This window comes from Python bivittatus, unplaced genomic scaffold (assembly GCF_059951505.1).
Source record: "Python bivittatus isolate LINGU-HERP-01145 unplaced genomic scaffold, Pbiv_v1 ctg000020_np1212, whole genome shotgun sequence".
NCBI classification, from domain to species: Eukaryota; Metazoa; Chordata; class Lepidosauria; order Squamata; family Pythonidae; genus Python; species Python bivittatus.
Genome location: NW_028277030.1, coordinates 113,244,198 through 113,255,362, shown reverse-complemented (window position 1 = coordinate 113,255,362; position 11,165 = coordinate 113,244,198).

Here is an 11,165-nt window from a genome sequence, read left to right as displayed (position 1 = left end):
AACAGAAGTGATTATTTCCGTAACCAGTTATGGCTTATTTTCATTGCAGGGTTCTGTTAAAATTGGAATACTGAAACTTTTACAATCAGATTTTGGAATTAATTATAAAGAACAAACAGTTTCTCATGGAAAATAAAACATTTTTTGGTTTTTACAAGATATAACAAAGATAAGCAATTTCATGATTTCAAAAATTGGACACTACAGGAAACTAAAGATTTTAGGTTGTGGAAAGATAGACAAGCCTATAAGATGATGCAAAATGTTACAAAAATAAAAATACCGAAGGAGACTTTGAAGAATGGAATCAGAAAATAGTAGCCACAATATCAACAATGTTAGTAATTATGTCTGCTTCTATGGATAGACTTTGTCCAAAAGATGTTATTTGAAGAAATGCCAGGTGCAGAGCAAATTTTATCTGACAAGATAGAAATAGTTTCAAAAGTGGATTTACAACTGACAGGCCAAGAGAATGACTTAGAAAAGGATACTTCACTGGATCTACAAAAGAAACTAGCTGAGGTTTTAAAATTTAAAAGGGAAATACAAATGACAAACCAAGAGAGTGACCTGGATAATTCTTTCCTATTGGATTTACAAAAGAGGCTTGTTAAAGCCTTGAAGAACTCTGTGATGGGACAAAGAAGAAATTAAGAGAAATCAAATCCTATGACAATATTTGAATGAATTCAAGATTAAAACTGTTAGAAGTAAAAGGAAGGAATATAAAGTTGGTTTATTTGATCAAGATTAGAACAAGATATGTTGTTACTTCTGGCAATCCTTTATGGACTTCTGCTGATGCCAGAACTGAAAAGATGATGTTTTATGGATTTGTTTATAGATATGAGATGGGATATGGGATGAGAAGATAAATGTTTGTAACCTTAGAGGTGATGAAAAGTCACTAAATTTATTTATACTTGTTGTGATGTATGTTGGAAGTAACTTCTTTATATACAGTATTTCTTTTCTTTTTATTATATTCCTTCTTTTCTCTTTCTTCTCTCTTTTTTAATTTTCCTTGCACTTTTTACTCCTTTCTATTCTTTTTTCTTTCTTTAAGTTTAGTTTATATTAGATTTTACTGTTATAATTAAATTCATACACACACACATACAGTCTTCTCCTTCACAGATATAAGAGACATCACCTCCCCTAATTCTCTGATAGCTTATCTAGATCCTGCTATACACTATTATCCATGTTCTTAGAATAAAACAGAATTCTGGGAGGAGGCCAAGGAACAGGGCAGTTGAAACATTCCCCAGTATATGGAGCAATAGCAGTCACGGGAATTGGATCAGCAAGAAAATATTTTTCCCTTGGTTCAGCCAGCCAACTCTCAAGGAGCGCTGAAAAGCATGCACACACTCACCCTCTTTCCTTTTTCCCCTTTGTCCCCAAGGCTGTGAACTTGAATGAGAGGTCTGAAGGTCTTCTGGCCTGGGAGCTATTGCTGCCCATTGGCTCTAGGAGTAGGGCAGCTAAGGAACAGGCAGGGGCTATTTTCTTGCCTGCTTTGAAGAAGGTGGCCAAGTAGCAGTTGAAGGTGCTTTCCAGACCCTGCCCCAGATGATGTTCTAGGAGGCTGGGACTGGGGCAGCATTAACCAATCAGTGCTCCCTCCAGCTAGCCAATAAGAGAGCGCAAAGACTGCTCTGAGTTAGGCCTCTGGCTCTTCAGCTGCAGCAACTTTTGGCATAACAAAAATCACCTTAGCCTGCTCCATGCAGAAAAGGGAAGAACCAAACTGCTTGTTCCCTCAGCACAAAACAACCACCACATGCTGGGGTTCAGTCTGGCCTTTCCAGAGAATCACAGCTGGTGGTATGCTGGTGGTATGAGGGAGAGCTGCCTGGCCATCAAGACATCATTCTTATTGTATAGTAATTCCCACTGAAAGTGATGATGGCATGATGCTGTATTTTTCTAAACAGCGTTTTCCCCCAACAGCTGCAATATATGTACATGGTTGTAGATTGCAATGTACAGTCTATGTATAAATGTGCATCTTTACAAATGTGTGTATGAGGAAAGAATTTGGTGCATGCTGCTTATAGAAGCTAGAAACTCACTAGAGAAATTAAGGTCAGGTTTTGCTGATAAACATTGCTTATGTAAACAGGGCAAATCAACCTGGACAGATTTTTTTTTTCAGGAACTATGAAATTAACAACAACAAAGAAAAACTGGCTAGAAAGATTGAGTTTGCTGAAGAACTATGATTTCAGGCAGCCGGAGTCCGAGTGAGACAAAAGTCCCCATGAATGTGGAAATGGCCACGTGAAAGGCCTGCAGATCCCCAGCCCTGCAACTCCCAAAATGGAATGTTTGTGATCCTGGCTGAGCAGCAGCTGAGCTTTGCTGAGCTATTGGTCCCATTTCAGATATGAAACATTTCTCACTTGTCCAAAATGGAAAAGGTTGCATAGCAAACTGTAAAAAATGGCTATGCGTTGACATTTATAATAGTATCTGGATAAACAGTGCCTTTTAAAAAATGTGTTTAAATGACCCAAAGAGTGGGTTAATGCTTCTTCTTCCTAAATTCAGTTGACAGCAGTATTCCTGCTCCGCCTTGGATTTATGATTTTTTTTAAACTGTTTAAAAGATTAGAAACACTTCATCTAATCTTCACTAAACTTGGTATGTTTCTAAAGGTTACTCAGGATTTCATGAGTACCAGATTTACTGTATCACATCTCACAAAACAGGGCTGGAAGAATGAATGAGCATTTACAAGACCGTCCTTGCTGGATCAAACAAAAATCAATGACAGCAAAATCCTATTTATATCTGTTCAAAAGTAATCTGTATTGAGTTCAATGGTATTACTCTTGGATAATTGTGTGTATTTTGGTAGAAAAAAAGAATTGACCAAATATTCTACAATGGATGCTGTTACTTTGGTTCATCTCCTGATAATGAAAGAAAGATTCTGATGTATTACAAAGGAATGGAAATCAAGCTGGACTTCCATATCTCACTGCCTCCTGGATTTTCTCTGTTAAGAAAAGCCACGCTCAGTCAGACCATGGGCAGTAAATCTCTCTCCCAGTGGCTGTTAAGAAATGTTTAGGAAGCCTACAAGTTGCATGTAAGTGCAGTGGGACATGCTTCCATTCCAGCAACTGCAAACAGGGCCAGGAGGACCCCTAACGCAGAAGATAATATAGAATCATGAATCAAAAAATGGAAGGGGCCTTTTAGGCCACTGAATCAACTCCCCGCTCAGTGCAGAAATCTAAAGTAAAGCGTCCCAGACCAAGTCCTAGCTTCTGCATGAACATCTGCAATGAAGGGGACCCACCATTTCTCTATGTAACTGATTCCATTGTCAAACTGCTCTTACTGCTTTCTCTAACATTCAGTGGGAATCTGCTTTCTTCTAACCTAAATCCAGTATTCTATGTCTTGCACTATGGAATAGGAAAGAACAGGTAGGTGCCTGACATCCTTTCACAGAATTTTAGAGTGCAATAAAATCCCTGTCATCATGGTTTTTTTTTTAAGCCTTACATATCCAGATCCTTCAATCTCTATACAGTTAGTTCCTAGTTGTCAGCCCCGCTAGATAGACCAGACCAAGAAATCAACTCTACCAGAAGGCTACTTTTATAGAGATTGGGTATAATAACAGAATCTTACAAGTCTGATTGTGCAATACCTCCTCTCCTTCCTTATACTCTTGTGAATTAGGGAGGTGGTATCTGAGCTGCTTACAAATGCTATCTGCCTATGGCAGACTTAAGCTATGTTTTTCGTCTCATCACTTTGGTAATGGAGCTCACGTACTGTATCTCCATCAAAGTCATCCTCCTTACTCACTACACTAGTTCGCTAATCATATTCTTGTTTTCTGTGATTTGGTTGCATCTATTCTTTTGTAGATGCAGTCTAAAACTACATTTACTTTTTTTTCTTTTTCTGCCACATCACACTACGGGTCATATTTACTACAGTTTGCAGTCAGGTACAGTTCCATAAACTTTTTCACAAGTACCAAGCTAGGTACCTCACATTTTACACCCATGCATCTGATTTTGTATTAATTTGCATTTGTCCTTGTTACATCTCATTCTCATACTTTCAGCCCATTTCTCTAACCATTTCTCATTATGATTTTTTTCTGTCTTCTAGGATACCCCCCCCCTTTTGTCTTTGACAAGCCTTCCCTCCACCTTCTAAATTATTAACCAAATTATTAGAGTAGAGAATGCAAGACTGATCCTTGGCGTCCCACTCAATACCTCTGTCCAATTTGATGAGAAATCATTGATGAGCACTCTGTGTTTTCCCAGCCAGCCCGTAACCACTCGACTGTCAGGCCATCTAGCCCAAATTAATTAGCTTGCTAATCAGAATGTGAATGCCAAATACTTTGTCAAATGCTGTGCTGAACTCAAAATTTATTATGCCTATAGCATCCTAATAATTGCTACATCAAGGTGTGTATAAAATAAAACAAAATTTAAAATAATCAGTGAAGGAAGTTATCCAAATGAGATGACGTTAGCCTGCTCTTGACAAATATGCGCGGATTTCTAGTCATTAGGGCATTCTTCTCAAGGTGGTTACAGATGGGCCTCTTTATAATCTGCTCTAGAATCTTCCTAGGTATTGATGTCAGGCTGACTGTGTGCAGAATCCTGGACCTTCCTTTTTCCCCTTTGGAAGATAGGAACAATATTTGCTCTCCTCCATTCATCTGATATTGTACCAGCTCTCCAGTATTTCTCAAGGAGAATGATTCAGCAAAATCATGCTGCTTTCTCCAGTACTCTAGAATTCAGTTCATTTGGTCCTGGAAATTTAAATGAAGAGCATTCCCTTTACTATCAGTCTCAAGCTTCAATCCTGTCCCTTCGTCCCATTCTTCACAATTTCATGGTGGAAAACAGACTTTTTTGGTAGGAAAGACCAAAGTAAACTGGGAGTGAGTCATTCTACCTTCCCTTCTTTGCTCATTAGCATTTTTCTGTCTTGAAAATGTGAGCAGCTGGTATCCTCTTTTCCTTTTATTTGGAAGATTAATAAAGAAGCCCATTTTGTATTATAGTATCCATCCTTCACTAACCTCATCTTGTTCTGAACTTTCACTTTCCTAACACTAGCTCCACAATTGCAGATTACCTTTCTATACTTTTGTTTTGTAACCTGGCCCTTCTTCCATTTCCTTTACAAGTCTTCTTTCATTTTCAGATCTTCACTAAGGTCTGTGTAACTACACTGGCGTCTTCTGCTGTCTTCCTTTTTTTTTCTTTGGAACTGTTTACAGTTGTGCTTTTAATATGTTCTTCCTTAGAAACTACTGCCCATCTTGCATGTAAACCCACAATTCACAGTGTTTGGGAACAGGGTGGTCTGCAGGGTATGGTAAAAAAAAGTCAAGACAGCCACAAAGCCCATTAAAAACAGGTAGAGCTTTAATCACACTGTCACAGTTACCATCATGACTTTTTCTACCACATCCTGCAGACACCTGCAGATTTATTAATCTTCCAAATAAAAGGAAAAGAGGATACCAGATGCTCACATGTTAGATATATGAATTATTGCCCAAAATATATAGTGAGAATAAAGGAAAGGTTGGCACTGCTAGAAATGATCTGAGACAGAGAAGGTCTAACCTCCTATTTTCTGCTGCAGCATTTGGGGTTTATTGTTCTCACCCATGCTTTTCTACCTACTGGCTGATGTTGACATTCACTAAGCCTAAATTAAGTTTAACAAATACCATAGCTGTGTTTATTCAATATGCTGTGCCCAAACAAATAAGCCACAACCTATTTTAGCTTAATATCACAATGTGATTCACCAAGAAGCTTTTTAAAAAGGCTAGATTCCAACATCATACTGAACTACAAACTATCCAATCCCATTTTCACCTGATCTAGTATATTGTATGAACTAAGCCGTTAGTTCCTTGTGCCCCAGATTTTCCTGCACCTTCTCCATCCTGTCTTTACTGCTGCCTGATGTAAAATGCAGCATTTTAATGCTGCTTTACGGCCTTCTGTTTTCTGGGGTTACCTGTGAATTCATTGCTTAATTAAATTGGGGTTTTATTAGTTTCACTGATCTTATATACACTTAACCCAACCAGCCATTAACCCAATTGGATCTCTTTACCAGTAGTTCTCATAGCACCCAAAAGTGTCCACCCACTTTCTTCAGGAAGTGGAGCAGATGAACTGGAAGAAAATAGGCCGCGCTGCCTAAGGAATACAACAATACAGCAGTGCAGTGCCTGTGACTGATTGAAGAAAACATAGGCTTAATATGATTAGCCATTAGCCATGATGACCTTGTCCTAATGGTTTCAGTTGTCCCACTCTACAGGTATGAGACTGCCATTGTATATTGATTTAGCAGGTGGGTTACTGTGACCGAAAATCATGGCTCAGGCCTGGAAGGCAGGACTGATTCTTGCAAGTTTCACAGATGAATATTCAGGAAATGGAGAAGTATCACCTTGACAAATGTCAACGTTAGCTCATCATATCTGAAATCCCTAAGAAGGCAACCGGTGGTGACTGTGTCATTTGTGTAAGAAAAGGTGTCATATTTTGGACCACAATTTCTTGAAAGAAGGGTGATAACAAGCAATGCTCTCATGGTATCTTTCACAATACGTTACTTTCTAGTTTAATGTAATCATGAAAAAGGCTCTGGCAATCCAGACTAGGTCTCCAGTTCTAAAGCCCAGGGCCTCTGGAAGGGAATGTCAGGAACATAAGAGGATCTTCTCTTCCAAAGGCAAAGTGGAAGAGCAAACCTCAGAACCCTCCCTTGTTCAGTTTTTGTAGAAATCTCCTTGGCTAATTTGATGTCAGTTTTGATGACAGAAAAAGAAGGCCTAAGGGAGGAGCAGAAGAGGCTGCCAGTCCACAGGATTCTTAGTCCAGCAGGAGATCTAAACACCAATGGAAGGGAATACAACAGATAAATAATCTGGGAGATTAAACACTGAAATGTCATTCCTGCCTTCCTTCCACCCTACCGGTATGAGCTAAGCAGGATTTTGGATTCTCTAGGATCTCTGAGATCAAGGCTTCTAATTTCAAAAGTATGATTTCTTTATAAAGGTGATAAAATTTAAGAGCTGTTATCCTGTGTGTGGAGATGTGTACATTTGAGTGAAAGGGAGAGAAGAGAGGCATAGTTGATAGGAAAATGAGCTAAACTAAATCTTCCTTCAGAAATGGCTTTTCCCCAATTTATTTATTATGCAGGCAAAGCCATTAAATGTAGGTTAGCAGAAACCATTTCACACATTGAGAGTACACAGTTTCCAGATATTCAAGTGCCATCTTATTTGGTCTGATCAAGCAGGACTCTTGCATTAGTGGTTAAGTCATCTGTATGTCTGTGTTACCTACCTACCTACCTACCTACCTACCTACTTCTCTCTCTCATATGCCTTTCAGTCAGCTACCCAGCTGGCTTCATGCCTAAGTCACAATATCCTGGTTTCTAGTGCAGTGCCTTTAACCACTACACCAGACTGGCTCTCAGATATTGAACTGGGACCAGGAAAATCCACATTCAGCCATGAAACTCCATTGGGTGGTTGTGGAGAGTCGCTTACTAATTCTCCACTCAGTCTAACTCACAGTGGGTTGTTGGAAAAAACTGGAGGAAAGAGCTCCATCTAAGGTGGTATCTCAAACTAAAGAATAAATAAAAGCTACAGTTAGTATTAATACAACATCAGCCAATATAGTACCTCTTACCTTGAGGTTGTGTTTTCCCAGAGGTTCAGAGAGACATGGATTGGTTCAAGTTCTGAGACCCCAACCATAATACAAATTAAAAAGGATGACAGATGAAATAACTCACACACACACACCCATTCCAAGGCTCAACAAACTTATAAAGCAGTGATTGCAATGTAATATCACTCTTCAGCATGGAGGAAATGATCATGAAGTTGCTTATGTATTTATAGAATGACCTGGTCAGTCTTTTTGTTTCAAGATACATGACAAAAAATAAATTACACTGTAAACATGATGTCTCTTCATTACTATGCTTTACTTATTATTTTCTATTTACAATTGATTCCCAATATTGTCAAGTGGTACATATAAAAGATCATCTCCCATTCTCCTCACAATAAACTGGTGAGGTAGATTATCCTGAGAAACAGACTGCTTTAAGATCACACCAACATAGTTATGGACAGGTGGGAATTTAAACCCAGGTTCCAGTAATATCAATCCAACTAGTTCAATTCAGTGATTCTTTGCAGGAGAGCTGTAAGAATGGAAAAGAGGGAAGACAACTTCAGGGGAGTAATGCTCTCACTGAAATTATTGGAAGCAGAAGACAAGACTGTCCCACCCTCACATTCATCCTCTTCTGATTGCAACATGCAATAAAAGTAGCAGAGTTTAGGATGATGTAGCCTGGAATCAGAAACATGTGGCCCAGATGTTACTGAATTTAATCAATCCCATTTTTGCTGGGGTTAATAGAAGTTGGGAATTCAATAATTTCTCATCTCAGTTAGGAAGGATCCTGTCCCCAAGAAGTTAGCTATGATTATTTTGTATTTCATGTATAGTGCTAAGCTCACAGGTCTCTGACCAGTTTCCCAAATTCAATAGCTTTTCTGATATGCTAATTCCTACCCAGCCGAATTATTGTCTATGATGGCTGAGAATTCTAGAGTTTTAATCCCAACGTATCTGGAGAGCATCAAGTTGGGGAAAACTGATCTATAAGAAACTGCAAGTGTCCCACGGGATGATGTGTTTTCTTCTCTCCTTCCTCTTTTTTTCTCACACAAATTCCCCCTTCCTTCCCCTTTTCAGCACAACCTCTGGTTAAGAAACATTTCTACTGAAAGTGTATCACTTACTGAAACTTTAATGTCAAAGTCAATCATGAGTGGATTATATCTGCTGTAATGCTAATGACTAGTTGGGGAGTGGGGAGAGTTGCGTAAGGCGGAGACTTCTTTAGATCTCTTAATGGTGGTGAAGCATTCAGGAAATAATACATCTATAAATAACCTTGCTAGTGTCAGACTTCTCCCATAACTAATACTAGTCCATCACTAGTGATTACAGTAGTACATTAAAAAAAAAAAGAATCAGGATCTTCATTGTTTCTCCCTTACACACCATAAAATTTGCCACTTTAAAAGCAGAGGAAATGCATGCTCTTCTTCCAAAAGAGGAATGTGTCCTGTACTCCCCTTTCAGAAATTGCCAGTGCATTTCTAGGGTAGGAGTTTAGCACTCTCTTTTAAGGAGAAGCACATAGTCTTCCCCCAATCAGATGTCCTCCAGATGAGTGGGTCTCCAAAGCTGGACAACATGTTTACTTCAGTGCTTTGGTGTGATTAAGTGTTCAACTTCTTTGAAAGATAAATATAACTTTGAAGCTTTTCACAGAGTGGTGTGAGCAACAGAAAGAAGAAATTGCATCATTCATCAGCGATGAAGTCACAGGTTTTTTATTTTATTTATTTATTTATTCAAGTTATATAGCCACCCATCTTGGATCAGCAACTCTGGGCATCTAACAACAAGAAAAACAGTCAACACTTAAAACAGTACAAAAAAATATAAATATAAATACAGCCATGAGATTGTAAAAAATTGTCGGTATCAGCACAACCATGAAATGGGGCCCTTTGCACAGTCAGGGCCCCAGGCCCAGGCATAAAGCCAGGTCTTCAAAGCCTTCCAAAAAGCTGAAAGGGTCGGGGCCATCCTAATCTCAGGAGGGAGGATGTTCCAGAGGGCAGGTGCCACAGCAGAAAAGGCACATCTCCTGGTCCCCGCCAGCCGACATTCCTTGGCTGACAGGACCCAGAGCATGCCCATCTGGCCGGACTGGATTGGATGGGTAGAAATAACTGGGAAAAGACGGTCGCTAAGGTAACCCAGTCCCAAGCCATGAAGGGCTTTAAAGATGACAACCTGCACCTTGAATTGCACCCGGAAACACACCAGCAACCAGTGCAGCTCCCGAAGCAGTGGTGTTACATGAGCCAAGTAGCCAACACTATTTACAACCCGGGCAGCTGCATTCTGTACCAGCTGAAGCTTCCAAATGCTCTTCAAAGGCAGCCCCAAGTACAGTGCGTTGCAATAGTCCAAATGGGAGGTCACAAGGGCATGAGTGACAGTGAGTAGAGCCTCCCAGTCCAGGAATGGGCGCAACTGACGCACAACCTGAAGGTGTGCAAAGGCCTTCTTAGCCACAGCTGCCACCTCCTCTTCCAGCAGGAGCCATGAGTCCAAGAGGACCCCCCCAATTGCGCACCAGGTCCATCTGGGGCATTGCCACCCCATCCAGAACCAAAGATGGAAGAACCTTGGTACTGGGAGGCCCCTTCAGATTCATGCAAAATAGATTTGGATGAATCTGAAGCAACTACACTTTGATTAGCTTCTACAGTTGTGATGAGAAGCTCAGTTGTGATGAGAGAAAATCTTAGTGACAGAAAATAACCACCACTTCAGTGAAAAATGTAACCATGATGCCCTTCTTGTAGAGTAAAATACAATTGAAAAGGAACTGGTTGAATTGTTGTTTCTTCTTTTCAGGGAATCCTGGGAACTATAGTTTAGAGAAGAGAAATTAGGCATACCTATAGAACTCCTGCCATCTCATCAAATAACAGTTCCCAGGATTCTTTTACAGAAGCCACAATAATTAGAATAGTATTAAAGCAGGGAAAATATTACACGATGTATGGAAATAGGGTTCTACTGAATAAATCTAACCTCTAAGAAAACTCTCAAGCATCTGAGAGCAAGAATCATATGAAATTGTCCATATGAAACAATTCTGCTTCCATTATCAGGTCCTTGAAACCAGGGAAATATGTGTCTCACACAGTCACATTTGTAATGCCTGTGATAATGAGGATCTAGGCTTTTCTAAAAAGGGGAACATAATGACTTTTATTCAAAGGATTTACTGGGTTCTTATTTATGCAAAAGGATACTTGCATCTTGGTTCTCAAGTACACTTTTTGGTTTGGGTATTAGAATACTTAGATAACCCCTCCACAATTCTGTAAATGATATTTGGCTTTGGATGCAATGGTGCACTTCTTGCCCTGCCCTAATGCTTACATAGTTTCCCCAAAGCATTTCAAACACCTCAAGGAATTTGTGGGATTACAAGAAGAACC